Here is a 27795-nt window from a genome sequence, read left to right as displayed (position 1 = left end):
CTACTTGTGTTTTATTTGTTTTTTGATTTCTCCTTCCCTTTTTTTTGGGTCTTAACTGCCATTCAGAGCTCCGTCCTCTCCACAGATCCCTGGACCTGCCAACGTCAGTGGGAAAGGTCGGCCTGGCTCTGGCAGTCTGGAGAATCCACACGTCGCTGCCAGCCCGAGGCTGACCCATACGTCCACTCGAGGTTAAACAATCGGACCTCAGATCACTCTCGTGATTGGCAGCTGGCTGGAAGATATCAGATTTTATTCAACATTTTCAATAAACACCCTGGGAAAGAGAAGTAAACCCCAGAAGCCAACTTTGCAATGAGCCCTGCAGAGCTTTCTGACTCGAGAGCAAGTGTACCAGAGACTCAGATCAATTATCTAAATAATTCAAGCCCCAAACACAGTTCCCCTGGAAACACTAGAATACTTGCAGCCATGGGGACTCTGGGGTGACCTACATCAACAGCTTCTTCCATCTGTTTCATTACTTTGCCTACCTGACCCAGGACAGTGTCATAAGGTCAAGGATGTGGGGAGCATGGGTGTAACTTATTAAGTATCTATTATGCTCCAGGCTGTGCTTGGGGGGCCTCGCATTCTTCGTGTCATCTAAAGATATGTCCACAAAGGTCTGGGCTTCCGGGTGGTCCAGTCTTGGGAGAGTGATGTATTCAAAGGATCACAGTCCAAAAATTACAATTAAGCATTTGAAAGAATTGCGATTTCAACCCTCTTAAATAACGTAAAGAGAATTCAGTTCATAAGACAGAGCATTATTTCCTGAAAACAAACAAACAAAATACCTTGCTTCTCAGCTCCCAGCTCTTTCCTGCCCCACTGCTGCCCTGAGATCGGGGAGACTCTCTGACACCCCACGTTCTCCCCTGACGTCCACACTCCGGCCACAGGACTTGCCTGGTTCTTTGTTCCTTTCTTGTCACCTCCCAGGTCTCCAGTCACATCTCTCTTTATCCTTTCACTTGATTCGGCATCACAAAAAAAAAAAAAAAAAAAATGCAGAACTCACTGTCGGAGGCTGAATGCTCATAAGGATGGAGGAGAGTCCTGCAGCTAAGGATAAAGACAATGGCTTCTTCTGTGGCTGGGGCTGGGGACACTCACACGCTGGTGAAACTTGTCCCCATCTCATGGGCTGTGTGACAACATAGAGAAGAAGAAATTATTCTGCCTACTCCATGATGGGACATCCGAAGCCCAGGAGAGTTGTGGAAGGACACAGACTTGATAAGTGACAATATAAGAAGCAGGCACATTTGGCAAAAAAGCCACCACTTTCCCACCAAACCCCACGTGTCCGATGGAAGAGATGAAATCAATCTGGGATGATAAAAATGAGAACCATGAGTCCAGTGATGAACTGCTCATCACCCCTTAGTGAAACAGATGTAGACATGGGAGAGAGAACCAAAGATGCTGCAGGGACTCTCCATGGGATTGAGACCCACTGTTATCTGTCAGCCCTCACAGAACGCTAACTCAGTGGGTTCCTCTTGTAATACATGGGTATGGGTTGACTTTGCTTAATAACAAGTACAGCTCATTTATTCTGTAAATATTACTTAAATTTCTGCTACATTAGCAACATGTGGGGAGGTGGACAGGCAAGTGGAAATACAACATGACCCTGCCCTCAGAGAGCTGAGTGGAGCTGGAGATGCAGATGATCAGGACTGTACAAGGCTTCCCAGGTGGCGCTAGTGGTAAAGAACCCACCTGCCAATGCAGGAGACATAAGAGATGCAAGTTCAATCCACTTGAGTATTCTTGCCTGGAAAATCTCTTGGACAGAGGAGCCTGGCGGGCTACAGTCCAAAGGGTCACAAAGAGCTGTACATGACTGAGCAACTAACACTTTCACTTTCACATAGTTAGTTGCTTTACAAAGTTGTATTCGTTTCTACTGCACAAGAAGTGAATCAGCTATATGTTTACATGTATCCTCTCCCTCTTGAGCTTCCCTCCCACCCCTCATCCCACCCATCTAGGTCGTCACAAAGCACAGAGCATCACCGAGCTGAGCTCCCCGTGCTATACAGCAGCTTCCCACTAGCTATCCATATTACACATGGTCGTGTATATATGTCAATGCTTTTCTCCCAATGCATTCCACCCTCTCCTTTCCCTCTGTGTCCACAAGTCTGTTGTCTACACCTGCGTCTCTTTTCCTGCCCTGTAAATAGGTTCATCTGTACCATTTTTCTAGATTTCACATATATGTGTTAATATATGATATTTGTTTTCCTCTTTCTAACTTACTTCACTCTGTATGCTTCTGAAGATCAAATTCAATAACGAAAATAGAAGGCAAAATACACCCTAATAGGACCGTCATAGCAAAAGCACAGTTAAAAGATGTTATTAGTGGGCATCTCCTGCTCTAGGTATGAACATATCAGTGTGCGAGCCCACTCCAAAAAAACAAGCCTGAAGAAAATAATGTAAATTTTTAAATTAGCTTGTATTCTGGGAGGAATCTGAGAGGAAAATTGGGAGAGAATATTGAACAGGAGAGAGAGAAAGAGCGAGAAAGACGAGGGGAAAGGGAAGGAGATGAAAATGGGAAAGGGGAGGAGGGAGGAAGAGGCAGGATGCTGGAGCAGGTGTCATCCAGCTGTTCAGAGAATGGGAAAAAGAGACTAATGTGTGAACATGGAGAAAACAGACGGAGGTACATTCCCATCCTCCAGATATGGGTTTTGCCTCCAGTCCCATCATCTCCTGGATCTATTTATGAAACAGAGGGACTCTTTTGTGAATAAGCCGTGGTGCTATTTATGTTCCCTTTTTAAAGAGCTATCTCCATTTTAAACATTTACCCCATGGGAAACCTCTGCATAATTACTCAATTGATAACATTCTCCCAACAGAAAAAAAACAAGCCAAGAAAAGAAAGGCTCATTCTGAATTTCCAGAATGCTGATTCCAGACAGAACAGAACTGATTTCTTATTTGGCTCCCATTACTGCAATTATATAGCAAAACCCTGGCTTTTTAAATAAATGATGGATAAGTAGTTCCTATTATTCATCTTAATAAAAATAATTCTACCAAAACTCTTTTAAGCTTCATGACACATGGGATGTCTTGAATTAACAAAGTACTTGGAATGTGGGGCAAAGGGTTCCCACCAATTTCTAAATGGTGTTCTGAGATCTCTGTAATTCTCCTGAATGTTAGCTTTGAAATCTGCTCACCAGCATCCCCCACTTTCTTCCCCCATCAGCCCCCTCCTATTGATGGCTTTGATCCTAGAACCTTCACTCCACGCAGAGTGTCAAATGCTTCTGAGAGTTTGGAGCGATGCTCCGGGCTCCCAACGCCAAGCCCCGCCGTGCCAACCGTACACAGATCCAGGGTGCTGGGGCCAACACCACCTGCTTGTTGGATCTCCTTCCCGCCCACCCCACACTCTCCCTTTGCCCAGGCTGTGGCAATCTCCCTCCAACAGTGACCCAGTCACCTTGAAGCAGAAACCTATCAGAGTGTGAGCTGTACAACAATGAGATGGAAATTTTCCTGCTAACCTGGCAGATAATTATCTTAATAAATTTCCTTTGAAAACACAGATTTCACAAACTACCTCTTGATCTCCAAACTTGAACCAAGCAAACAGCTCCATCTCCAAATATGATCTTAGAATGAAATTGATATTGATTGCAAGGGATAAAAAGCGGTGCACGGAAGGTAGTAAAAATTATTTCAGATTCGGGGGCAGGGAAATAGGATGAGAATAAAAATGACGGATTAGCAAAGCACTGTAAAATGACAATAAAGTCCAGGGTGGCTAAATCACTAAGTTAATTACTAGAAGAGTCTACAGGAATATATGCTTACCACACAACCACTGAGTTGTGTGATCTACTTTCTAGAATATTCAACAGATTAAAAACTTAAGGAGACCTTTGGAGAAAGGGACCTGAGGGCAGGAGGTTGGATGTTTAAAAATAGGACAGAACTGCATTAAGTTGACTGGTTCACTCATTCATCCACTGGTTGCGTATTTTGTATGAACCACCTAGAAAAGCAAGAGGTGTAACAGAAGCAGACAGCAAACCACAGTCCTCAAGCTGCTTACAGAGTAGCCTGGAGGAGAATACAGCAGGTACCGTGACTGAATCAGGAGCAGCTATGGTCAAGGTCAAAGGAGCAGAGTAGGGAGAAAGAGAGATCAGAAAACTCCCAACAAGCCCACACAGCAACCTACACAATGGTGGAGCAAGTGGGAAGTCCCATCTGTATTGGGGTTTGTTTTGTGGATGGAATTGCAGGGCTGAGACAGAAGGTAGGTAGGACCAACACAGAAAAGGGACATAATTGCAGTTGACAATCTCCCAGACAGAGCAGGTGCCTCAGGCTGAACTCCAGACTGTAGAAAGCAGGCTGTAGGGAAGAAAGGGCTCCTTTGTCTCCCTGTCTGGTCTTCAGTCTCTAGGGCCTGGGCTTCTAGGAGTCGAGATCCAAATATATATGCCTGGGCTGAAGGTTTCCCAGGTGGCTCAGTGGTAAAGAACCCATTCGCTAACATAGAAGATGTGGGTTCAATCCTTGGGTCAGAAAGATCCTCTGGAGAAGGAAATGGCAACCCACTCCAATATTCTTGCCTGGGAAATCTCATGGACAGAGGAGCCTGGTGATCTACAGTCCATGGGGTCACAAGAGTTGGATACGACTTAGCGACTAAAGAACGAAAACAATGGACGCTGACTGAGGTCTAGAATGAGGTATTAGTCTAGAGGCAAAGGGAGGAACTACTTCTCACCTGCCCTTGACTGTTTATGAAGAGGACTCTTTGAAGCCATGAACCAAAGACAAGCCACTGATGGCAAGATTCCTGAGATGTGCGTTATTTTCTGTTTACTTCTTGGAGATAATGTATCAGAGGAGTTAACAGCCAGAGCCTGGAGGCAAACTGCTCTCTTTCATATCCTGACTCCATCACTAATTAGCTGAATCCTCCTGGAAATGTTATTTAGTCTCCCTCTGCCTCCCTTCATTATCTTTAAAATGGGAATAAACACGGCATTTACCTCATGGAGTTGAAGGGAAGATCAAATAAGTTATTGCATGCAATTCACTCCAGATAACCCCCTGCATGGAGTAAACACTCCACAGTGATTTTCTATAAAAGATTTATCATTTTTAAAAAAATTCCTGAATTTTAGTAAAGTTTCATTGAGTGGTTATTTAACATTGTTTGAAACAATGAATGAGAGCCTTGGGCCTTGCTGCAGGGTTGTATGGAAGGGACGTGAAAGGAAGGGTCTGAGAGTGAAAATGTCCCCGTTATGCTGAACTGGCCAAGATGTTGGACATCAGAAAGAAACTTGCAAAAGGAGTTTCCAGAAGAAAAATCAGAGCCCTGAGTTCCAGGAACCCTTCTTACCATGACCTTCTCCTTTAAGACAGTCTTCAAAGGTCTGGATTTTACTTTCATTATATTATGGAATTTCATGCCAATCCTACAAAAGAAAATTGAAAACCATGTCATCCTCTTGCATAAAATCCTATACTGACTTCGGATTGGAATAAATTACATGCTCCTAATATCTCCAGCTCTTTCCCAGTGAGTCCTGGGTGTATTAGCCAGAATCTCAGTCTTGAGGTCATTTCATTGACCCAAGTCCACTTCCCCCAAGTAAGGTAAGGATATGAAAGTGAAAGTGAAAGTCACTCAGTCGTGTCTGACTCTTTGTGACCCTGTGGACTATACCGTCCATGGAATTCTCCAGGTCAGAATACTGGAGTGGATAGCGTTCCCTTCTCCAGGCGATCTTCCCAACCCAGGGATCAAACCCAGGTCTCCCACATTGCAGGTGGATTCTTTACCAGCTGAGCTACCAGGGAAGCCCCCAGGTAAGGACAGATGACACACAAAGTGGGCACAGACATATACACACAAACACACATACACTCAATACCACCACCACCACCACCAGTACCCTATATTGAAAACATTAAAAAAAAGAGTGATTGAGGAAAACCCTATAAGAAAGCAGTGGCAGAGAACAGGCAGACTCAACCTCCCTCATCCAGGAACACGCCACAACTAAGAACCAGTACAGCCAAATAAGTAAATAATAAATATTAAAAAAAAAAAACCCAACAACAATGAGGGAGTGAATCTTCAAAGCTCAGATCACCTGACCACCATAGACCCAATGTATTCTGTCTCTACATGCTTAAGGTTTTCCCTAAGACAACACATCATCCCCTTTTATTATCTCAGTTACCACTCATAAACTAACGTCTCAGTTCAGTTCAGTCGCTCAGTCGTGCCTGACTCTTTGCAACCTCATGAATCGCAGAATGCCAGGCCTCCCTGTCCATCACCAACTCCTGGAGTTTACCCAAACTCATGTCCATCAAGTCGGTGATGCCATCCAGCCATCTCATCCTCTGTCGTCCTCTTCTCCTCCTGCCCCCAATCCCTCCCAGCATCAGGGTCTTTTCCAATGAGTCAACTCTTCGCATGAAGTGGCCAAAGTATTGGAGTTTCAGCTTCAACATCAGTCCTTCCAATGAACACCCAGGACTGATCTCCTTTAGGATGGACTGGTTGGATCTCCTTGCAGTCCAAGGGACTCTCAAGAGTCTTCTCCAACACCACAGTTCAAAAGCATCAATTCTTCGGCACTCAGCTTTCTTCACCATCCAAATCTCACATCCATACATGACTACTGGAAAAACCATAACCTTGACAAGATGGACCTTTGTTGGCAAAGTAATGTCTCTGCTTTTTAATATGCTATCTAGGTTGGTCATAACTTTCCTTCCAAGGAGTAAGCATCTTTTAATTTCATGGCTGAAATCACCATCTCCAGTGATTTTGGAGCCCCCAAAAATAAAGTCTGACGCTGTTTCCACTGTTTCCCCATCTATTTCCCGTGAAGTGATGGGACCAGATGCCATGATCTTAGTTTTCTGAATGTTGAGCTTTAAGACAACTTTTTCACTCTCCTCTCTCACTTTCATTAAGTTCTTCTTCACTTTCTGCCATAAGGGTGGTGTCATCTACATATCTGAGGTTATTGATATTTCTCCCGGCAATCTTGATTCCAGCTTGTGTTTCTTCCAGCCCAGCATTACTCATGATGTACTCTGCATATAAGTTAAATAAGCAGGGTGACAATATATAGCCTTGATGTACCCCATTTACTATTTAGAACCAATCCGTTGTTCCCTGTCCAGTTCTAACTGTTGCTTCCTGACCTGCATACAGGTTTCTCAAGAAGCAGGTCAGGTGACCTGGTATTCCCATCTCTTTCAGAATTTTCCGCAGTTTACTGTGATCCACACAGTTGAAGGCTTTGGCATAGTCAATAAAGCAGAAATAGATGTTTTTCTGGAACTCTTTCGCTTTTTCGATGATTCAGCGGATATTGGCAATTTGACCTCTGGTTCCTCTGCCTTTTCTAAAACCAGCTTGAACATCTGGAAGTTCATGGTTCACGTATTGCTGAAGCCTGGCTTAGAGAATTTTGAGCATTACTTTACTAGCATGTGAGATGAGTGCAATTGCGCGGTAGTTTGAGAATTCTTTGGCATTGTTTTCTTTGGGATTGGAATGAAAACCGACCTTTTCCAGTCCTGTGGCCACTGCTGAGTTTTCCAAATTTGTGGTATGGACCTAACAGAAGCAGAGTATGTTAAGAAGAGGTGGCAAGAATACACAGAAGAATTGTACAAAAAAGATCTTCACGACCCAGATAATCACGACGGTGTGATCACTCACCTAGAGCCAGACATCCTGGAATGTGAAGTTAAGTGGGCCTTAACAAAGCTAGTGGAGGTGATGGAATTCCAGTTGAGCTATTTCAAATCCTAAAACTAATGTCTACTAAACCCAAATTTCCAGTCTGGACTTCTCACCACAGCTGCAAATGGATATTTTTTCTAGCTTGTCCCTCAAGATCTCATATTCAGCATATCTAAAAATGGGCGATCCTCTTCCCCCAAAACCTCCTCTGCCTAATTTTCTTATCCTCATTTATTGTTCTACCGTCTACTTTTATGGGCCCACCATCCAAACCAGAAACCTGGCCACCATCTATATCTGCCTGCAGTGAGGGAGACCTGAGGTCAATCCCTGGGTTAGGAAGATACCCTGGAGAAGGGCATGGCAACCTACTCCAGTATTCTTGCCTGGAGAATCTATATGGACAGAGGGGCCCAGTGGGCTATACAGTCCATGGGGTCACAAAGGATCGGACACTACTGAGGGACTAACACTTAACTTTTCTAACTAATTAATTGTATTAATTCATTACAGTGATGGTTAATCTTACATGTCTTGACTTAACATAATCTTATGTTGATCTTGACTGGAGGAAAAGATGCTCAGATAGCTGGCACACTTTGTTTCTAAGTGTGTCTTTGTGGATGGCTCTGGAAAAGATAAGCATTTGGGTCATAGATTGAGGAAAGAAGACCACCTTCCCTCAAGAAGGCAGTATCATCCTAGCCACTGATGACCTGAATAGAACAGAAAATGCAGAAGAAGAGTTAATTCTCTTGAGCAGAGACACCCAGCATCTCCTGCCCTCAGACACTGGATATCAGGGCTTTCAGACTCAGACCAGGGCTCACACCATGGACCTCAGATTCTCACACCTTCTGATTCAGGCTGAATTATCCCACTGGCTTTCCTGGGGCTCCAGCCTGCAGATAGCAGATCATGGAACTTCTTGGTCTCCGTAATCATGTGAGCCAATTTCCATAATAAACCTTCTCCTTATTAACTCCACATATGTCATATTGGCTCTGATTCTCTGGAGAACTCTGACTAATACAACCACCAAGTCACGCCAGTCATACTTTCAATTTCTGGATCATTCTCATCTCCTCCATACCTGCAGCTGAGGCCTGAGCTCAGAGAGTCATCTTCTCTGAATGGGTAATTCCAGGGTCTCTTCAAGGTCTCCCCATCTCAAACCTTCCATCACCTTAGCTTCCAGAACTCCAAATCTGCCACTTTATTCTCCACTTTTAAAGTTTATTAAAGATGTTCATTGCTTAAATTCTTTTAAATGACCTACAAGGATTTTCATGAACCTATTTCTCGTGATTCTTTGACCATGTCACAACTTCGACATGCTGAAAGCAATACAGCATTTCTTCTCTTGGGCTTTTGGACAGCAGTTTTTTTGCAAGAATATTTGAGAATTAACTCATTATCACCCCCTATGCCTTGCCTCCTTAGCTCAAACTCATGCTTTGGATGTCAGCACCAGAAATCTAGTGATCATTCATCAAGAAGATGCCCAAGTACCCAAAATATCTCGGAAGGATCTGTTCAAGTCAAAAGAGGATTTAAGAATCTTTAAATCTCCTCTGATCATTGCCAAACTCTACTCGACCCTGGGTGGTTTGTTTTATCACTGACACCACCTATAATAGAGGCAACAATATCAGTTTCATAGTCACTGGCACACTCATGAGATGTCCCTCCTTATTCTTAGTAAGAAATTCTGTTTGTTCATCCAAGAAACACTCCACCTCTGAGAGCTACCCCAGCCAATCACCTTGATCTGAGGGCCTCTGCTTGTTTTCTAGCTTTGACAGAAATGTATCTCTATCTACACCTTGCAACTTCTATCACCCATCCTATCCTCCTCATCCTAGGCTGAAGACAGAAAGGACTAATGACCTTGAATGACTCTCCAGTGTTACTCTACCAAGCACCATGTTTATCTCTTGTAAGGTCATCTGGGCTTTCACACAACAAGAGAACAAGTTTTGCAGTCAAGTTACTTCCTCCATGGCTCCACCATGGGGCCAGCCACAGACAGACTCTTCCTAGAAATGTGAAGTTTCATAAGCTTCAGAAGGTCAATGAACTGCACTGGATTTAAATCAAAAACATCAGTTCCCAGGCAAATAGAGAACAATTTGCTTCTCTATGTCATCATTCCTTCTAACCCAACATTCCAAAGATAAAAGAACTCCATTCCATCACCAAGTACACTGGCATCCTCAAAATCTTTCTCTCATTCATTTCTACTCTGAAGCTCCAAATTTAAGTATTTGAAAACCTTTTCCTTATGTCCATGTGCTATGAAAGCAATTGGCATTTCACAACTAGCATCCTGCTCTGCTTGGGAAATGAACTGCTTGCGGAAGGAAGATACGTGAAATGAGTCCAGACTCAAGAGAAATCTAATAATGAACCCCCTAACTCATGGCTTCTCCGGTGGCTCAGCAGCAAAGAATCCACCTGCAATGCAGAAGACATGGATTCATTTCCTGGGTCAGGAAGATCCCTGGGAGAAAGAAAATGGCAACCCATTCCAGTATCCTTGCCTGGGAAATCCCATGGACAGAGGAGCCTGGCGGGCTATAGTCCATGGGGTCACAAAGAGTCAGACTTGACTTAGCAACTAGACAACAGCAAGTCCATAGGATTTCATTTCTGTACATTAACTCTCAGTGTTCTGCTTCCAGGTTCATCTACTGCCCAGCTTAATAGCCTTCAATGACTCCCACTGCCCATAATATAGCTCAAGGCTAGGTCTTCAACATGGGTCTGGCAGACCCTTTCTGGTCTGGCACTTGTGTATCTACCCAGCCTCATCCATCTCAAGTAGGGGTCCAAGGGTGTTCAGACTAGAGGACCTCAGAGACATGACAGCACAACCAGCTACTAAAGAGACATATTGGGGAAGCTTAGCTTTCCATAGAACTCAGCTAATAATGACTCAGGCCTTAAACACTGTCCTTTGGAACAAGTGCATTGGAAAATAAACTCCTTTAGTGAGGAATATTAACGTGAGCATAAGTACGGTGAGTTAAGGTCAATAGGAGAAATACTCAAGAGGGATCCAGATTATATCAAAACCAAAAGGGTTAAACCACAGGAAGGGTTATCATCAACTCCTCAGTGAAAAGAAGCTGACACTGTTCTTCCCTCGTTCTACACTGCAGTGTAAGATGAACTGTAGGCAGTTCTCATTACATGTTGTGAGTTCTGTCACACTTCAATCCTTTTGTCACTTCCACAAAGCTCCACGTTAAAGAATCTCTCTGGCTATTGTTACATAGAGCTGCCAGGTCCATGAGGTCAGATTCTTCCTGATGATTGGAGTCGAGATGGGGTCCCATAGCTGCGGCAGGAACAGGTGCATCCTTCACTTCCATTCAGAATGTCGTCTTAATGAGGTTGAGTTCCCTTCAGGTCAATGCCATGTTGAGAGGGCATTTGGTTTCAAGACTCTTTCAGGTAAACTCCTATCTCTGGGGTGAGTTGCATGACTGCCATGGACCCCAGGCTGGCTGATACCCCATCTCTTGCCTCCAACACTCCTTTCCTGACCTCAGACTACACCCCCTTTCTCTGTACCCACACAGATCAACTGTGTCGGGGCCAGGAGCTCACTGTTGGGATGGGTCTTTCCTACAAGGCTCCTACCCCTGGTAACCTGGCCTGATGCATTTTTTTTTTTTAGTGCTTCTTCTTATTGTTTTGTTTTTCGAATGCAGTATACCAGAACCAAAAAGGAAATTTTATTTATTTAATAGCTGCAATATTTTCTTTCACTTAAATCAGAGATCAGCAAACAAGGGCCCTTGGGCTGAAACCAGTGATTGTGTTTTTGCCTATAAGGTTTTACTGGAAAATGGCCATGCCCACCTGCTTATATACTCTCTATAGCTTTGGTGCTGTAATGGTAGGGCAACTGTGACAGAGACAGTATAGATGCATTTTTAATTAACAACCTCAACTCCGGCTATGGAAACAAATGCCACATGAAATATACTGTGTGACACATCTTATAAGCAGAATCTAAAAAGATATGATACAAATGAACTTATTTACAAAGCAGAAACAGACTCACAGACCTAGAGAAGGAGCTTAAGGTTCCCATAGGGGATGGGGGACAAGGGAGGGATAGTTAGAGAGTTTGGGATGGACAGGTACACACTGCTATATTTGAAATGGATAACCAACAAGGACCTACTGAACGGCACAGGGAACGCTTCTCAATGTTATGTGGCAACTTGGATGGGAGGGGAGTTTGGGGGAGAATGGATACGTGTATATGTATGGCTGAGTCTCTTTGTCGTCCACCTGAAACCATCACAACGTTGTTAATAGGCTATGTGCCTGTGTGTGCTCAGTCGCTAAGTCGTGTCTTACTCCTTGTGACCTCATGGACAGTAGCCTGCCAGGATATACTCCAATATAAAATAAAAAGTTAAAAAAAAATGCAGCCTGGCCTTCATTTCAACTTTGTCCTACCTGTTCAGTCAAACCCACTTTCAAGAGATGGGGCGCTCCTTGCCCTTACCTGGTGATTCCACTGGCTGAAACTCTCCACCACAGCCTTCCTGGGCAGATGGAGGAGACTGTTTGGATGAGGCATGTGTTTCGTGGAGGACACTTATGGGCAATGGAGCTATAAAAGCAGATTGGGGTCAGCCTGGGGAGGAGTCGGGAAGAGGCAGAAAGAAGCATCCTTCCTCAGTTCGCAGCCCTGCTCCCGGGAGCACACCCCGGCCACAGCATAGCTGCACAGTTCATCTACGGGAGAAGGAGCGACTCCATTAAACTTCAAAGCATCACTTGAGAGAGGATTATTTTTTCTTACCAAGGTGACTGGAGGTATTTCAGTTCTAAGACTTTATGATCACATTGTCTCAGAGGCAGCTTGACAACGTCTTATGTCTCTGACACTGGAGGGATTTATTCACTAGAAACACAGCACTAAATCCTCAGCAGGCGTGTATGCAAAATCCAGCTTTATAAATACACACCACGTTATCCTCCGCTTCCCTTTCTTTGAGCATCTGTAAGCCCCACCATCTCATAATGAAATAAGCCTCCTGCACCAACCTTAATGGAAGGTAGACGTTCTCCTTGCTGAGTTTTGGAGGATTCCTCCTCTGTGGGACTGGAATGGTGACATCCAAGCCTCCTTCCCTTGGAGAAAGTTTTCTGTGAAGAAGTTTAAGTAGATAACGGGAATTCTTACACTTGGAGATCTTGTCCTAAACCCCACCATTTCACCCAAACCTCCTTCTACTCTCGAATTCAGCAGAAAAGCAGGTATCCAGTGAAGAACTCACTTGTTTTGCTCAGTCACTAAGTTGTGTCCAACTCTTTGAAACCCCGTGGAATGCAGCATGCCAGCTCCTCTAGTCTCCACTATATCCTGGAGTTTGCTCAAATTCATGTCCACTGAGTTGGTGATACTATATGACCTTCTCATTCCCTTCTCCTTTTGCCCTCAATCTTCCCATATCAGGGTCTTTTCCAATGAGTCAGCTCTTTGCATCAGGTGGCCAAATTATTGGAGCTTCAGCTTCAGCATCAGTCCTTGCAGTGAATATTCAGGACTGATATCCTTTAGGATTGACTGGTTTAATCTCCTTGCTGTCCAAGGGACTCTCAAGAGTATTCTCTAGCACCATAATTTGAAAACATCAGTTCTTTGGTGCTCAGCCTTCTTTACGGTCCAACTCTCATATCCATACAGGACCACTGGAAAAACTCAACAGGGTAGAAGAAAGCGAGATTCTTTACTCCTCCAGACACAATCCTCTATCTCTGCTCAGATCTTCCTGGTGATGGGGAACTCATTGCCCCTCAAGGCAGTCAGTTCCATGAGGCAACTCCCTTTTTCATAGGAAGCTAAAATCTCCCTTCTCACCTGTTGCCTTGGGGGCCCAGCCATGACCCTCTGGAGTGGCTCTCAGCAAGTGTTATTCTTTCTCCACCCGACAGGACCTCAAATATTTGAAGGCAGTTATCATCTCTACTTCTCATTATTTTTTTTCTCCCACATGAGCTAAGGGCAGACCTCAGCGAGCAGGAAAAATGGTTCACAGTGGCTTGTAATATTTCCATTTCTTAAGGAAGAAATAAACATGGAGCAATTTGTCACCCACTTACTGTTCTATTTTTTCAGGTAGAATACATGCTATTTTCAGCACTGAAGTTACCAACATTAACTCTCTGCTCCCAGGAAGCCAGTGAATTTGGTCATGCTCTGAAGCTTCTGTCAACCTCACTCCTGGAAAATGTCGTTCGCTCTCCTGTGCCCTCCTAAAATGCTCTAAATTATCACATTTCTTTGTTTCGGTTCATTTATACCCAGGCCTGCCTATCAAGACCTTAAAATTCTCAAGCCTGGCCCATCATAGTCAAGAGAGCATCCACTACGCTTAGCAGTGTGCCTAGAACTTGGTAGCAACAAAATAAATGTTTGTTGCTAAATGAATGCTGTCGATACATCATAATAAAGAGGGTTGTCAAGATTTCTTCAATGCCTTAAACTATTGGGAATCTGTTACTTTACCAAGTTGGTTTATTATTTCTCCTGTCAGCTTCAGGTTCCAAAAATATGGAGCACGTGTACAAGTGTGGAAGCCACTTTGTATATATTTCTCCCATAAAGAAGATCTATGCCAGCTCTCTGCTGTATTTATCTGGCGACTAGCATCAGTGGTGACACATAAAACTATACAGTTAAAAGGCATTAAAGTACAGCTTAGATGAAAACAGATGAAAAAGATAGAAACTGCTCAAAAGGCTGCTAAGAAGAAAAATATCTTTAGGCCCATTCTTTAAAGCATTTACATAAATAATCCTGACTAGACACACACTTCTTTTTTAAAAAAATTCTGGGGGGTAGAGGTGAGTGTATATGTGTGTGTGAGTGTGTCTGTCTGTTTGTGTGTGTCTGTCTGTTTGTGTGTGTCTGCGTGATGGGAGAGGAAGTGGTGTTTTTAATTTAAGGCCAACATTAGCCATAAGATTGACGAAGATGAGATGGTTAGATAGCACACTGATTCAATGGACATGAATCTGAGCAAACTCCAGGAGATAGTGGACGAGAAAGGAGCCTGGTGTGCTACAGTCCATGGGGTCACAAAGACTCAGACATGACTTAGCAACTGAACAGTAAGAACGTTAGCCATAATACTTACTTTTATCTCTTGCTTTTTCAGTGTTTCAGGAGAAATATCCTTCATAGTACTCGTGAGGACATTGGCAAGAAGGAGATTGTTGGTGACAAGGACAGCTAGGGGCCCGCTAGACAGCACATGCATGTGAATAAACCTCACAGGGTCCCGGGGAAGGGCTGGTAACGTTTCATTGCTCGGCTCAGTTTCCTATCAACTTAGAGGGGAAAATAATGGCTTATGCCAAGAAAACAATCAGTTAAGGCTTCCTGCTAACCAGACCAGTATGATGGAAGAAAACTGCTGTGTAAGTGTGTTTCAAAAGTGTTCCCCTTTACTCAGATTCCATTTTCAATGTTCAGTAGATCTAATGTTTTACTGTTTCAGAGAGAAAGAGCGAACCTAGCGCTAACCCTCGGATACAATCGCCAGTGTTCTTTCACTGAAGAATCTAAAGGATGATGCTAGTATCAGGTGCAAAAAGTAATACTAATTTAACCTGTCTGCTGAGAGGAAGGACATGGTAGAGAGACTGGAAGAGTAATCCCGGTAGGATAATCTTACCTTGCTGGAAAGAGACAGTCAGGGCGTGTCACATTGGAACCGTTTACCTCTCCTGTCATTTCAGACTGAAGGGAAGGCACGGAACACAGACATGAGCTGAAACCAGCCAAGTGGCAGAGAGAAGGTGCGTGGGGGAAGGTTGCTCTTTTTCAACAAGGGGGGCACCTGGATGCCAGGGACAGGTAAGAGGTAAGAATTAGTTCTTCTCTGGGGGGAGGTCACGTCTCTCCTCTCCACCTCTGTCACGGCCATCTGTTTCTGCCTGTGTCTCAACTCCAGCCTTATGCCTCTGAGCATTTTTCCTTTGCTTACATCTGGTTTTTACTCATAACTTGGAGCACCACGTGACTTTGGCTGTTGAGTCCAAATCTACACTACATCATCTCCCAGCACAGCTTTTCAGCTTCTGTCACCGTGCAAGTTCCTTCAATCTTCACATTTACCAACTCCACACTTCCTAAAATATAATTTACTGCTGTTCAGCTGCTCAATCATGTCCGATTCTTTGAGACCTCATGGACTGCAGCATGCCAGGCTTCCCTGTCCTTCACTCTCTCCCAGAGCCGGCTCAAGCTCATGTCCACTGAGTCAATGATGCCATCCAACTATCTCAGCCTCTGTCGTCCCCTTCTCCTCTTGCTTTCAATCTTTCTCAGCACCAGGGTCTTTTCCAATGAGTCAGTTCTTCACATCAAGTGGCCAAAGGATTGCAGTTTCAGTTCTTCCAATGAATATTCAGGACTGATTTCCTTTAGGATGGGCTGGTTGGATCTCCTTGCAGTCCAAGGGACTCTCAAGAGTCTTCTCCAACACCACAGTTCAAAAGCATCAGTTCTTCAGCACTTGGCCTTCTTTTCGGTCCAACTCGCACATTCATGTATGACTACTGGCAAAAACCATAGCTTTGACTACACAGACCTTTGTTGGCAAAGTAATGTCTCTGGTTTTTAATACACTGTCTAGGTTTGTCAGAGCTTTTCTTCCAAGAAGCAAGTATCTTTTAATTTCATGGCTGTAGTCACTGTCTGCAGTGATTTTGGAGACCAAGAAAATAAAGTCTGTCACTATTTCAATTTTTTCCCCATCTATTTGCCATGACGTGATGGGACCAGATGCCATGATCTTAGTTTTTTGAATGTTGAGCTTTAAGCCAACTTTTTCATTCTTTCACCTTCATCAAAAGGCTCTTTAGTCTCTGTTTGCTTCCTGCCATTAGGGTGGTGTCACCCGCATGTCTGAGGTTATTGGTATTTCTCCCGGCAATCTTGATTCCAGCCTGTGCTTCATCAGCCCAACATTTCACATGATGTACTCTGCATATAAGTTAAATAAGCAGGGTGACAACATACAGCCTTGATGTACTCCTTTCCCAATTTGGAACCAGTCCATTGTTCCATGTCCGGTTCTAACTGTTGCTTCTTGACCTGCATACAGGTTTCTCAGGAGGCAGGTAAGGTGATCTGGTATTTACTTTGGCCTCATGTTTCCTTTCGGGCTCTTGCATAACTTAGAGAGCATATAGATGGATTGCCCTCCAGCCAAGGGTCCAGCCAAGATGTGACCATGTGGAAGCAAACACAACTACATCCATCCCTCAAAGCAGAGATCACGGATCAGTGTCACCCAGAAGGGAGCTTCAGCAGCTCTCTGTCCACTCAACAGGGCTCAGCCCTTCTTTGAGAACCATCTCCTCACTCCCCCAAGTCGTACAGGTCACGTGACCCCCTGTGTTCTTACCTGACTCCACCTTCTGACCACAGTTGCTCTGCTCAGGATAAACACGTATAACAGCTGGACCAACAGGTCTTTCCTCCTCAGCTGCTATGCTGAGTCTGTGAACCAGTGCGAGTCTGTTCACCAAAGCCACAAGTGTGTGAGTCCACCCATAATGAAGGCTGAGAACCGAAGAACTGATGGGCTGAGGCTGAACGAGACTGAGAGTCTTGAGCATCCAGTGGAGGGGATGTGGCACGCGTGTGAGGGGCGGGCTGCAGACAGGAGAGGCACAGCCCCTGTGATGGGCAGGAAGTCAGAGGACATGGGTACAGACGCAGAGGTTGTGATGGAGCTCAGGTGCTGGGTTATTTCCAATGGTCCCTCTGGGAAATAAAGTGTAGAAATTATCTGAGAGTCGGAGAGCTTCAGAACTTTGAGGCCAGCAATGAGGATGTAAAGTGCTCCTATCCGTGGGGGACAGCACATTGACGAGGGGCGTGTGGTAGGTCTGGCCAGCGGTGCTAAAGCCCCATTTGATGTTTTTGGTCTTCATTTAAAGGAACCTCTGGAGCAGTCTGTGCAGCAGCCAGGGAGGTGTGTCACTCAGATTCCCTTTCAAGAGAAAACCTGTGGTCAGTTGGAGGAGGGCGTCTACCTGACTGGCTCCCCAGTACAGTGCTTTCAGGATTTGACAGAACATCTAAGCCAAAGCCGTGCTCTGCTGGGCAGCACCGAGCTAGTGGCTGAGTGGAGGGTGGCCCCTGGTAGGATTGCCCCAGGACTTCTGACTGCTCCGGCCAAGCCTTTCTCAGTATAATCTCAGGCTCTTCTTACCCTGCCAGGGGTGGCAGGCCCCTCCCATTCTGCAAGTTTCCGTTGCTGACCCCTCCCTGCTGTATCCTGCAGAGAGATCAGCCCTGCCCACCCACCTTAAGCTCCAGCTTGGCAGCCGCCTCTCAGTAACTCCAGCTAGCACGATGCGGTGAGGGGTCTTCTCCAGACACCTGCCCTTGCTTCCATCACGGTCTACACATGAACAAGAAGAGGGCGGACTCCTCTGGGTGAGCAGTAAGGAAGGATGGCAGGGCCACAGAATGGCGTTCCCTACAGGTGCAGACTCATCACCAAACATGGAGTCACACTGATTAAGATGAGTGGTGAGGCGATGGTCCAGTGCTTAAGAATCCAGCTTGCAATGCAGGGGATGCAGGTTCAATCCCTGGTCATGGAACTAAGATCCCACGTGCTGAGGGGCAACTAAGCTCACGTGCCACAACTAGAGAGAAGCCTACATACCTCAAGGAAGATCCTTCAAACCCTGACTAAGAACCGTCACAGCTGAAAATATAAATAAATAAATATTTAAAAAAAGAAGATGAAGAAGAGCAGTGAGACCTGGGAAATGTGATGGTCCCTAGACACTGCAGAGTAGGCTGTGTCCAGCTCAGTTTGTTCTTATTTTCATCTCATGATCGCCCAGTGGCTCACCCTTCCCTTCTTTAGAGAAAACCGAAACAGGCACCTGCCAGACTGCTCTTCACCAGCTTCTCAGTTTGGGCCACGATCCTGAGTTGCCAAGAAAACAAACTTACATCACGCATCCTCCCTATACTATCATTGCGCTGGGGACTTTTTATCCATTATTCAACTGCCTGGGCCTTAAACAACAGGTAGTGAAGCAGATGTTGTTTCACCTATTTTTATACACTAAGAAAAGTGAACGTGAAAGTCACTCAGTCATGTCTGACTCTTTGTGACCCCATGGACTGTAGCCCACCAGGCTCCTCTGTCCATGGGATTCTCTAGGCAAGAATACTGGAGTGGGTAGCCATTCCCTTCTCCAGGGGATCCTCCCAACCCAGGGATCAAAACCAGGTCTCCCACATTGCAGGCAGATTCTTTACTATCTGAGCCACCAGAAATCGAGACTTAAAGAGGAGCCACTGGCCCAGTAGGTAGTGCATGCAGGATCTGGGCCCAATTTTTCCTCAAAGGCTTCAAGAACCCGAGTTCTTTCCACAAGATCGCATGGTCGGTGCTTTTAGATACAACTTCCATATCAGAGCTACTAATTAATTTAATCTTGTGTACACAGAGTTCTTACAGTATGCAAATATGTATGTAAATGATTATTTTAATTTATACAAACAAAGATGCAAATGTACCCTTCAGTTTACAGAAAACCTCAGCTGACCCATCCCAAGGGCTCTAGCAAATCAGAGTCATTCTAGCACAAATAAAACCCCAACTCTCCATATGAGAGCTATTTCTTCAGAATTTAAATCATTGAGTCTCTGGCCCCCCATCAAGGATATTTTAGACTCCTCATGATGTTCTTCAGGGCTGCGATAAATGTGAAAATCAAAGCTCTCTGGCATTTTCTCTCTCCAAAGAAGGAGAACAGAGCCCATGCTTGAGTCCCACCCTTTGAGATTCAGTCCTGGCACAGCTCCCGCCTTTGACAATATGATTAAAGAAATCACACGTTTACCGGAATTCTGAGCACCCAGAAATCACTTTCTCCATACCTCCCTTCCCTAAGCAGATGAGTTTTGGTTCCCAGGAGGTGCTAGTGGCAAGGAACCCACATGCCAATGCAGGAGACATGAGATGTGGGTTTGATCCCTGGGTTGGGAAGATCCCTTGCAGGAGGGCATGGCTACCTACTCCAGTATTTTTGCATGGAGAATTCCACAGACCATAGGGTCTCAAAGAATCGGACATGGCTGAAACAACTTAGCACCCAGGCAGTATATTTTGAAAGATGCTGGGAAAATTGACTGCCTCCCTCCACTACATCCCACCAAGGCCTCGGGGGTCTGAGGGCTGAAGTTGTCCAATGTCTAGGGATCTCCACTGAAATGGAAGTCCTCTTGGGCTCATCAGTTATGGTCACCTAATATCTAACTCTGATGAAAGTGCTGTTGGAGGAGTGGGGAGAAGGTAGAGTAAGGGAGACAGATAAGGTGGAGAGAAGGGAGATGAGGTGGAGAAGATAGGGCAGAAATGGGAAAAGGAGTCCTAAACAGGGGAACATGGACAGCTGGGAGGCAAATGCATCCTGGAAGAGGGACCCCCCTGATGGCACCTTTCAGGGTAGGTTGGTGGTTCCCCATCCAGCTCCCTGCACGGACCCCGATGCTCCAGCATACCCAGAACTCACTGAGGTTGCTCAACCGGATGCTCTCTTCCTGGCTCTGAGCCCTTTCACATGTGGTCCCTTTCTGGGAACCACGGCTGCCCCACATCTGCCTGGCTCCTGGCTACTAGCTGCCCTGCCACCAGCCCATGCCTCTCCTCCCTGCTCAGATGGAGTCTGCGCTAGACCCTCCCTGCTCTGGGCTCCCCAAACACTGTCTGTGATGTCCCAGACCGCAGTGATCCTGTTTTATTCATCTTCATATTTCCAGCATCTAGCTCAGCATCTTAAACAGCTTTAATAAATATTCAACTGGCCCAATGAAACTCTATGACCGAGTTTAGAACATTGTCCAGTAGTTGTTAGGTTGTCTGTCCCCAGCCCCCATAAGATTGCTATTTTCTGGAGATTTCTGCTTATCTCCTGGATCCCTAGAAGCTAAGCACAATGCCTGGTCGCTAGGGGATGCTCAATAAACAGTTTCAGAGCTAATTAATTAACTTGAGCAAAATGCTGGATTGTTTTACGGTGGAAATGGTTTCTCCCTCTCTCTGCTTGCACGACTATTCCTGGATGATTGTGCAAAGCCACACACTGGCTGTCTGCACTGATACCCCCATGGGGAACCCTCGGCTGCCCCCCTGGGCCCAGCAAGCCGCCCAGCCCAGCTCTACGCTTCATCATCTGGAGGCAGGCTCACGTTCCCCCAGCCCCTCTTCCCTTCTCTTCCCATTGCTTCTGAAATGAAGGTGCTGCTGGTCTGGCCTCACTCTGACACTCATTACTCTGGTATTGATGGCCTTCCACCTCCCTGTTATTCTGCAAAGATTAGAAAGCAGAGACCTTTCTTGGGCGCGGGAATGGGTTTTGTCAGTATTCTGGGTGTAACAGCAGAAAGTATAATAAATCCTGGCAGTCAATCGAATATGACATGATAATGAATGTTAACATCATGTGGCCCTCTTTGCCAACAGAGGGGAAAGTCATGTTAGATTACAGCTAAACACAGGCGCCAGAGATTTCTATCTGCCTCCCTTTCTCTCTCCTCCTTCTGCAGGGTTGACCTCCGTGCAGTCTCCACCCTTCCATCCCAGCTTCACTGGCCCGTGATGCTCAGAAGCACGGCTTCAATTCCCAGAGCTCTACACACCCTGCCCAAGAGAAACCTGACCTTGGATGGAACTCTGCTCCTCTGAACTTAACAGAATCCTCCACCTGGGAGCCCCCTGTAGTCCTAGGGCAGCCCTACCCCACCCCACCCAATCTGAGTCAGACCCAGTAGGATAACAAACCAGGAGTGCGCTGCAAGGGGAATCCCAAGTTCAGAGCCAGCTTCATGCAAGTCGAGATGTGAGATTCTGCTTCTCCCTGCACGAGACCAAAACCAGAGCCAACCACTGTTCCCTACCTGAGCTTCCCCCCAGACTCCTTGGTTTCTGATGCTTTGCCTGCTATTTTGAATGTTTAAAAAGTTCAGATTCTCATAATATGATTCCTAGAATCAGCAATTGCTTCATTGCATTATTATGAATAAAAGTAATAATATCCATTCGTGTTTTAAAAAAAAAGGAGCTTAGTGTAAGGGTGTCTTAGAGAAACATCATTTAGCAGCCTCGGTCCCTCGACTGGCCATTCTGAACCTGCTCCTTGCTCAGCCAAAGCAGTGATAATCGGCCTCTTATCATGAAGCCAAGGGTAACCTTCAACTGAGCGTAATTATTGACAAGCCACGATGATACAGCAAGCCTTGTTGTTTGGTTCTTATGCACACACAACACACACACCATATGGACTGCAGGTTATATGTTTTACCTGGCTCCGGAAGCTTCTAGGCACCTACCCTAAGTGTCCCAGCCATGGAGTCATGAAGTGTCAGATGGAGAATCATCGTGTCCACTCTGTCCATTCATCATCAGGACAAGGACTCACTCACTGTGACCAGCCTCCAGCTTTCTCTCTCCCGGGGAATCTCCAATAGTCGTCAGTAGAAATGGATTGAAGGCTTGCTTTAAAAGTCTTCAGGTACTGGAAAGGTAGGAAGGATGACTAATTTAATAATAAATATTATTATTAACATCTGATTAGTACTTTACAATTTACAAAGCAGAAATTTAGGGCAGAAATAAATGCAAGAGAAACAAAAGAGACCATAGCAAAAATCAACAAAACTAAAAGCTGGTTTTTCGAGAAGATAAACAAAATTGATAAGCCATTAGCCAGACTCATCAAGAAACAAAGGGAGAAGAATCAGATCAACAAAATTAGAAATGAAAATGGAGAGATCACAACAGACTCCACAGAAATACAAAGGATCATAAGAGACTACTACCAACAGCTATATGCCAATAAAATGGACAACTTGGAAGAAATGGACAAATTCTTGGAAAAGTATAACTTTCCAAAACTGAACCAGGAAGAAATAGAAGATCTTAACAGACCCATCACAAGCACGGAAATCGAAACTGTAATCAGAAATCTTCCAGCAAACAAAAGCCCAGGACCAGACGGCTTCACAGCGGAATTCTACCAAAAATTTAGAGAAGAGCTAACACCTATCCTACTCAAACTCTTCCAGAAAATTGCAGAAGATGGTAAACTTCCAAACTCATTCTATGAGGCCACCATCACCCTAATTCCAAAACCAGACAAAGATGTCACAAAAAAGGAAAACTACAGGCCAATATCACTGATGAACATAGATGCAAAAATCCTTAATAAAATTCTAGCAATCAGAATCCAACATCATATTAAAAAGATCATACATCATGACCAAGTGGGCTTTATCCCAGGAATGCAAGGTTTTTTTAACATCCGCAAATCAATCAATGTAATACACCACATTAACAAATTGAAAGAAAAAAACCATATGGTTATCTCAATAGATGCAGAAAAAGCCTTTGACAAAATTCAGCATCCATTTATGATTAAAACCCTCCAGAAAGCAGGAATAGAAGGAACATATCTCAACATAATAAAAGCTATATATGACAAACCCACAGCAAACATTATCCTCAATGGTGAAAAATTGAAAGCATTTCCCCTAAAGTCAGGAACAAGGCAAGGATGCCCACTTTCACCACTACTATTCAACATAGTTTTGGAAGTTTTGGCCACAGAAATCAGAGCTGAAAAAGAAATAAAAGGAATACAGATAGGAAAAGAAGAAGTAAAACTCTCACTGTTTGCAGATGACATGATCCTCTACATAGAAAACCCTAAAGACTCTACTAGAAAATTACTAGAGTTGATCAATGAATATAGTAAAGTTGCAGGATATAAAATTAACACACAGAAATCCCTTGCATTCCTATACTCCAATAATGAGAAAACAGAAAGAGAAATTAAGGAAACAATACCATTCACCATTGCATCAAAAAGAATAAAATACTTAGGAATATATCTACCTAAAGAAACAAAAGACTTATATATAGAAAACTATAAAACACTGATGAAAGAAATCAAAGAGGACACAAACAGATGGAGAAATATACCGTGTTCATGGATTGGAAGAATTAATATAGTGAAAATGAGTATTCTACCCAAAGCAAGCTACAGATTCAATGCAATCCCTATCAAGCTACCAATGGTATTTTTCACAGAACTAGAACAAATCATCTCACAATTTGTATGGAAATATAAGAAACCTCGAATAGCCAAAGCAATCTTGAGGAAGAAGAATGGAACTGGAGGAATCAACCTGCCTGACTTCAGGCTCTACTACAAAGCCACAGTCATCAAGACAGTATGGTACTGGCACAAAGATAGAAATATAGATCAATGGAACAAAATAGAAAGCCCAGAGATAAACCCACGCACATATGGACACCTTATCTTCGACAAAGGAGGCAAGAATATACAATGGAGAAAAGACAATCTCTTTAACAAGTGGTGCTGGGAAAACTGGTCAACCACTTGTAAAAGAATGAAACTAGAACACTTCCTAACACCGTACACAAAAATAAACTCAAAATGGATTAAAGATCTAAACGTAAGACCAGAAACAATAAAACTCCTAGAGGAAAACATAGGCAAAACACTCTCCGACATAAATCACAGCAGGATCCTCCATGACCCACCTCCCAGAATATTGGAAATAAAAGCAAAAATAAACAAATGGGACCTAATTAAAATTAAAAGCTTTTGCACAACAAAGGAAACTATAAGCAAGGTGAAAAGACAGCCTTCAGAATGGGAGAAAATAATAGCAAATGAAGCAACAGACAAACAATTAATATCAAAAATATACAAGCAACTTCTGCAGCTGAATTCCAGAAAAATAAACGACCCAATCAAAAAATGGGCCAAAGAACTAAACAGACATTTCTCCAAAGAAGACATACAGATGGCTAACAAACACATGAAAAGATGCTCAACATCACTCATTATTAGAGAAATGCAAATCAAAACCACAATGAGGTATCATTTCACACCAGTCAGAATGGCTGCTATCCAAAAGTCTACAAGCAATAAATGCTGGAGAGGGTGTGGAGAAAAGGGAACCCTCTTACACTGTTGGTGGGAATGCAAACTAGTACAGCCACTATGGAGAACAGTGTGGAGATTCCTTAAAAAACTGGGAATAGAACTGCCATATGACCCAGCAATCCCACTGCTGGGCATATACACCGAGGAAACCAGAATTGAAAGAGACGCGTGTACCCCAATGTTCATCGCAGCACTGTTTACAATAGCCAGGACATGGAAGCAACCTAGATGTCCATCAGCAGACGAATGGATAAGGAAGCTGTGGTACATATACACAATGGAATATTACTCAGCCATTAAAAAAAATACATTTGAATCGGTTCTACTGAGATGGATGAAACTGGAGCCCATTATACAGAGTGAAGTAAGCCAGAAAGAAAAACAACAATACAGTATACTAATGCATATATATGGAATTTGAAAGATGGTAACGATAACCCTATATGCGAGACAGAATAAGAGACACAGATGCATGGAACAATTTTATGGACTCTGAGGGAGAAGGTGAGGGTGGGACGTTCTGGGAGAATAGCATTGAAACATGTATATTATCATATGTGAAACAGAACACCATTCCATGTTCGATGCATGTGACAAGGGCTCAGGGCCGGGGCAATGGGATGATCCAAAAGGATGGGATGGGGAGGGAGGTGGGTGGGGGGTCCAGGAAGGGGAACACGTGTAAACCCATGGCTGATTCATGTCAATGTATGGCAAAAACTATTACATCATTGTAAAGTAATTAGCCCCCAACTAAAATAAATAAATTTATAAAAAAAAAAAAAAAAAAAAAAAGTCTTCAGGTACTGGAAAGGTAGGAAGGATGACTAATTTAATAATAAATATTATTATTAACATCTGATTAGTACTTTACAATTTACAAAGCACTTTTTTCTACATTATCTTATTCGATCCTCAAGGGAAGAAAAGCACAAAGTGGGCACTATTCTCACATTCACTTTATGGATGAAAAAAAAAATCAGATGAAACTAATCTATATTCACACATGCCTGATTATTTAAAAAAGACTAAAAATCAGGTCCCCAAACAAAGAAATTCAATTTAATAACAATAAATCCTAGTGTTATTTGGATGTCTCTTTTCAGTTTCAAACTATTTTCACTTACATTTAGTTTTAAAGTTAAATTGAACAAATATGCAGAAATGCTAAAATATTTATCTTTAACCCAGTCATCCCAGATCTTGAAACCTTTCATAGGGAAATAAAACCAGTCAAGGCCTCTCTACCCAACAGTCTGGATTTCATCACATTGTCTTCTTGAGGACAGTTAGGGAAACACGTGCAGGGGGAAGAACATTCTCGGGGCCTCCTCTACAAGCTGCAACCCCACAGACTATAGTGCACCAGGCTCCTCTGTCCATGGAATTCTCCAGGCAAAAATATTGGAGTGGGTAGCCATTCCCTTCTCCAGGGGATCTTCCCAACCCAGGGATTGAACCCAGGTCTGCCCACATTGCAGGCAGATTCTTTACCATCTGAGCCACCTGGGAAGCCCTCTGCTATATCTATAAACAAGGATGTCATAACCATCCGCAATCTCGCCTCAAAATGAGGCTTCTAAAGTCGCCTCAGTGGTAAGTTGAGCAGATCAAAGCCCGTCTGACCTAAAAAATCTCCCAGGAAAGCCGTTGTACAGGATACAACCATCCTTTGGAGAAGACAGCTCGATGGACATGAAGCTACTAACAGTCTGCCTGGCACACGATAAGACTTTAAATGGCAGAATTTATAATTCATGAACACATGTTCCAGCATCATTTGGGTATTTGCCTCAAGGTGCAGAAAGAAGAAACCCAGTTTCCTGAGTTTCTGCCAGGCCTTACCTGCTCTGCTGCCGGAACTGTATCAGTCAGCCCATTGGTGAACAAGCCTCAGACTGCTGGCCAGGCGTTATGCTGGATGTATTCAAACGGTATGGCTTTAATCTTCAATATACAAAACTTGTGGTTTGTACAGCGTCCTATGATTTTAAAGAAGCCCTTACATCTTTTCGCCAGTGTGCTCGCCGCCCCCATTAGAATTCCTTTCTCCTTAGGCATCTGCCTCCCTGTGAGCAGGACCCCCTCCTCTGAACCACTCCACTGAGAGCTAGAAGGATACTGGGGAGCACCGGGCTCAGCCCCTCACATTGGAACCAAGCGGGACCCTGTGGGGCACAAAAGCCTTTCTATGTCCCCCATTGCTTGCTTACAGGAAATGGGCTTTGTTCAGCTTCCTTGACCTTTCCTAAGTTCTAATGGGCAGCTTCAAACACTTACTAATCAGGGAAGGGAGGGGGATACAGAGTTAAGGGAAGCGCAGTCAGAGAGAAATAGAGCAGCCTTGGGGGCCAGGATCTTGGTTCCCCCTCAAGGGATACACAACAATGATCTTTGAGCTGTTTTGCAGATACAGAAACCCCCACCAGATGGGAGAGGTTAACTGAGTGCCGCCCACAAGCACAGAGACCCCAGACCGGTTGGAACCAGGTTGATGATGCTGACTCCCACTTACCTCACCACCAAAACCATCAGAAGAATGTTCATGAGCTGATCACAGCCTCTTTGAACTATGACAATAAACTCCTCACTAGCCCCTCCAGGTTGAGATACACAGTGCTGAGGACATTAGCCCACAGTGGCTCCCATTACCTGGCAAAGTAACGAAGCTATCCCTTTCTACTTCTCTACCCAAACTGTCGTCTTCAAGATTCAATCCAGGGTCTAGGTACAGAGGCAGAACTTGGACTCAAAGTTCAGACAAGGAATTGGTGGCACAGGAAGTGAAGCAACTTGTCGAATGCCAGCCAGGTCCTTAGTAGCAGGGCCCAGGCATGCGCATAGACAGACACTGTGTTCCCTGCACCTGGTGACCCAATCACCTACACTTTCTTGTAAAGATGGGGCGGGTGTAGGTGAAGGCCCCATCAGTCACTGGTTCTGGATCTGATGTCCCTCTGGCCCTGCATTGG

General features: G+C 44.3%; 1 long non-coding RNA gene across 1 annotated transcript in view; it reads right to left on the bottom strand.

Annotated features, from left to right (window-relative positions):
- Positions 1-754: 754 nt before the first annotated feature.
- Positions 755-27795, bottom strand: part of LOC145523557 (uncharacterized) — a 66875-nt gene continuing 39834 nt past the window's right edge. The window contains exons 2-9 of the long non-coding RNA XR_014066701.1: positions 26669-26805; positions 22179-22363; positions 18129-18765; positions 17221-17811; positions 12848-12949; positions 12303-12535; positions 5402-5477; positions 755-976 (exon numbers count right to left, since the gene is read on the bottom strand). This is a non-coding gene — a long non-coding RNA (uncharacterized LOC145523557). The remainder of the gene's footprint in view (positions 977-5401; positions 5478-12302; positions 12536-12847; positions 12950-17220; positions 17812-18128; positions 18766-22178; positions 22364-26668; positions 26806-27795) is intronic.

The sequence above is a fragment of the Giraffa tippelskirchi genome, chromosome 10 (genome assembly GCF_054371585.1).
Source record: "Giraffa tippelskirchi isolate mGirTip1 chromosome 10, T2T-mGirTip1v1.2.pri, whole genome shotgun sequence".
NCBI classification, from domain to species: domain Eukaryota; kingdom Metazoa; phylum Chordata; class Mammalia; order Artiodactyla; family Giraffidae; genus Giraffa; species Giraffa tippelskirchi.
This window is presented reverse-complemented; position numbering and strand designations above follow the sequence as displayed.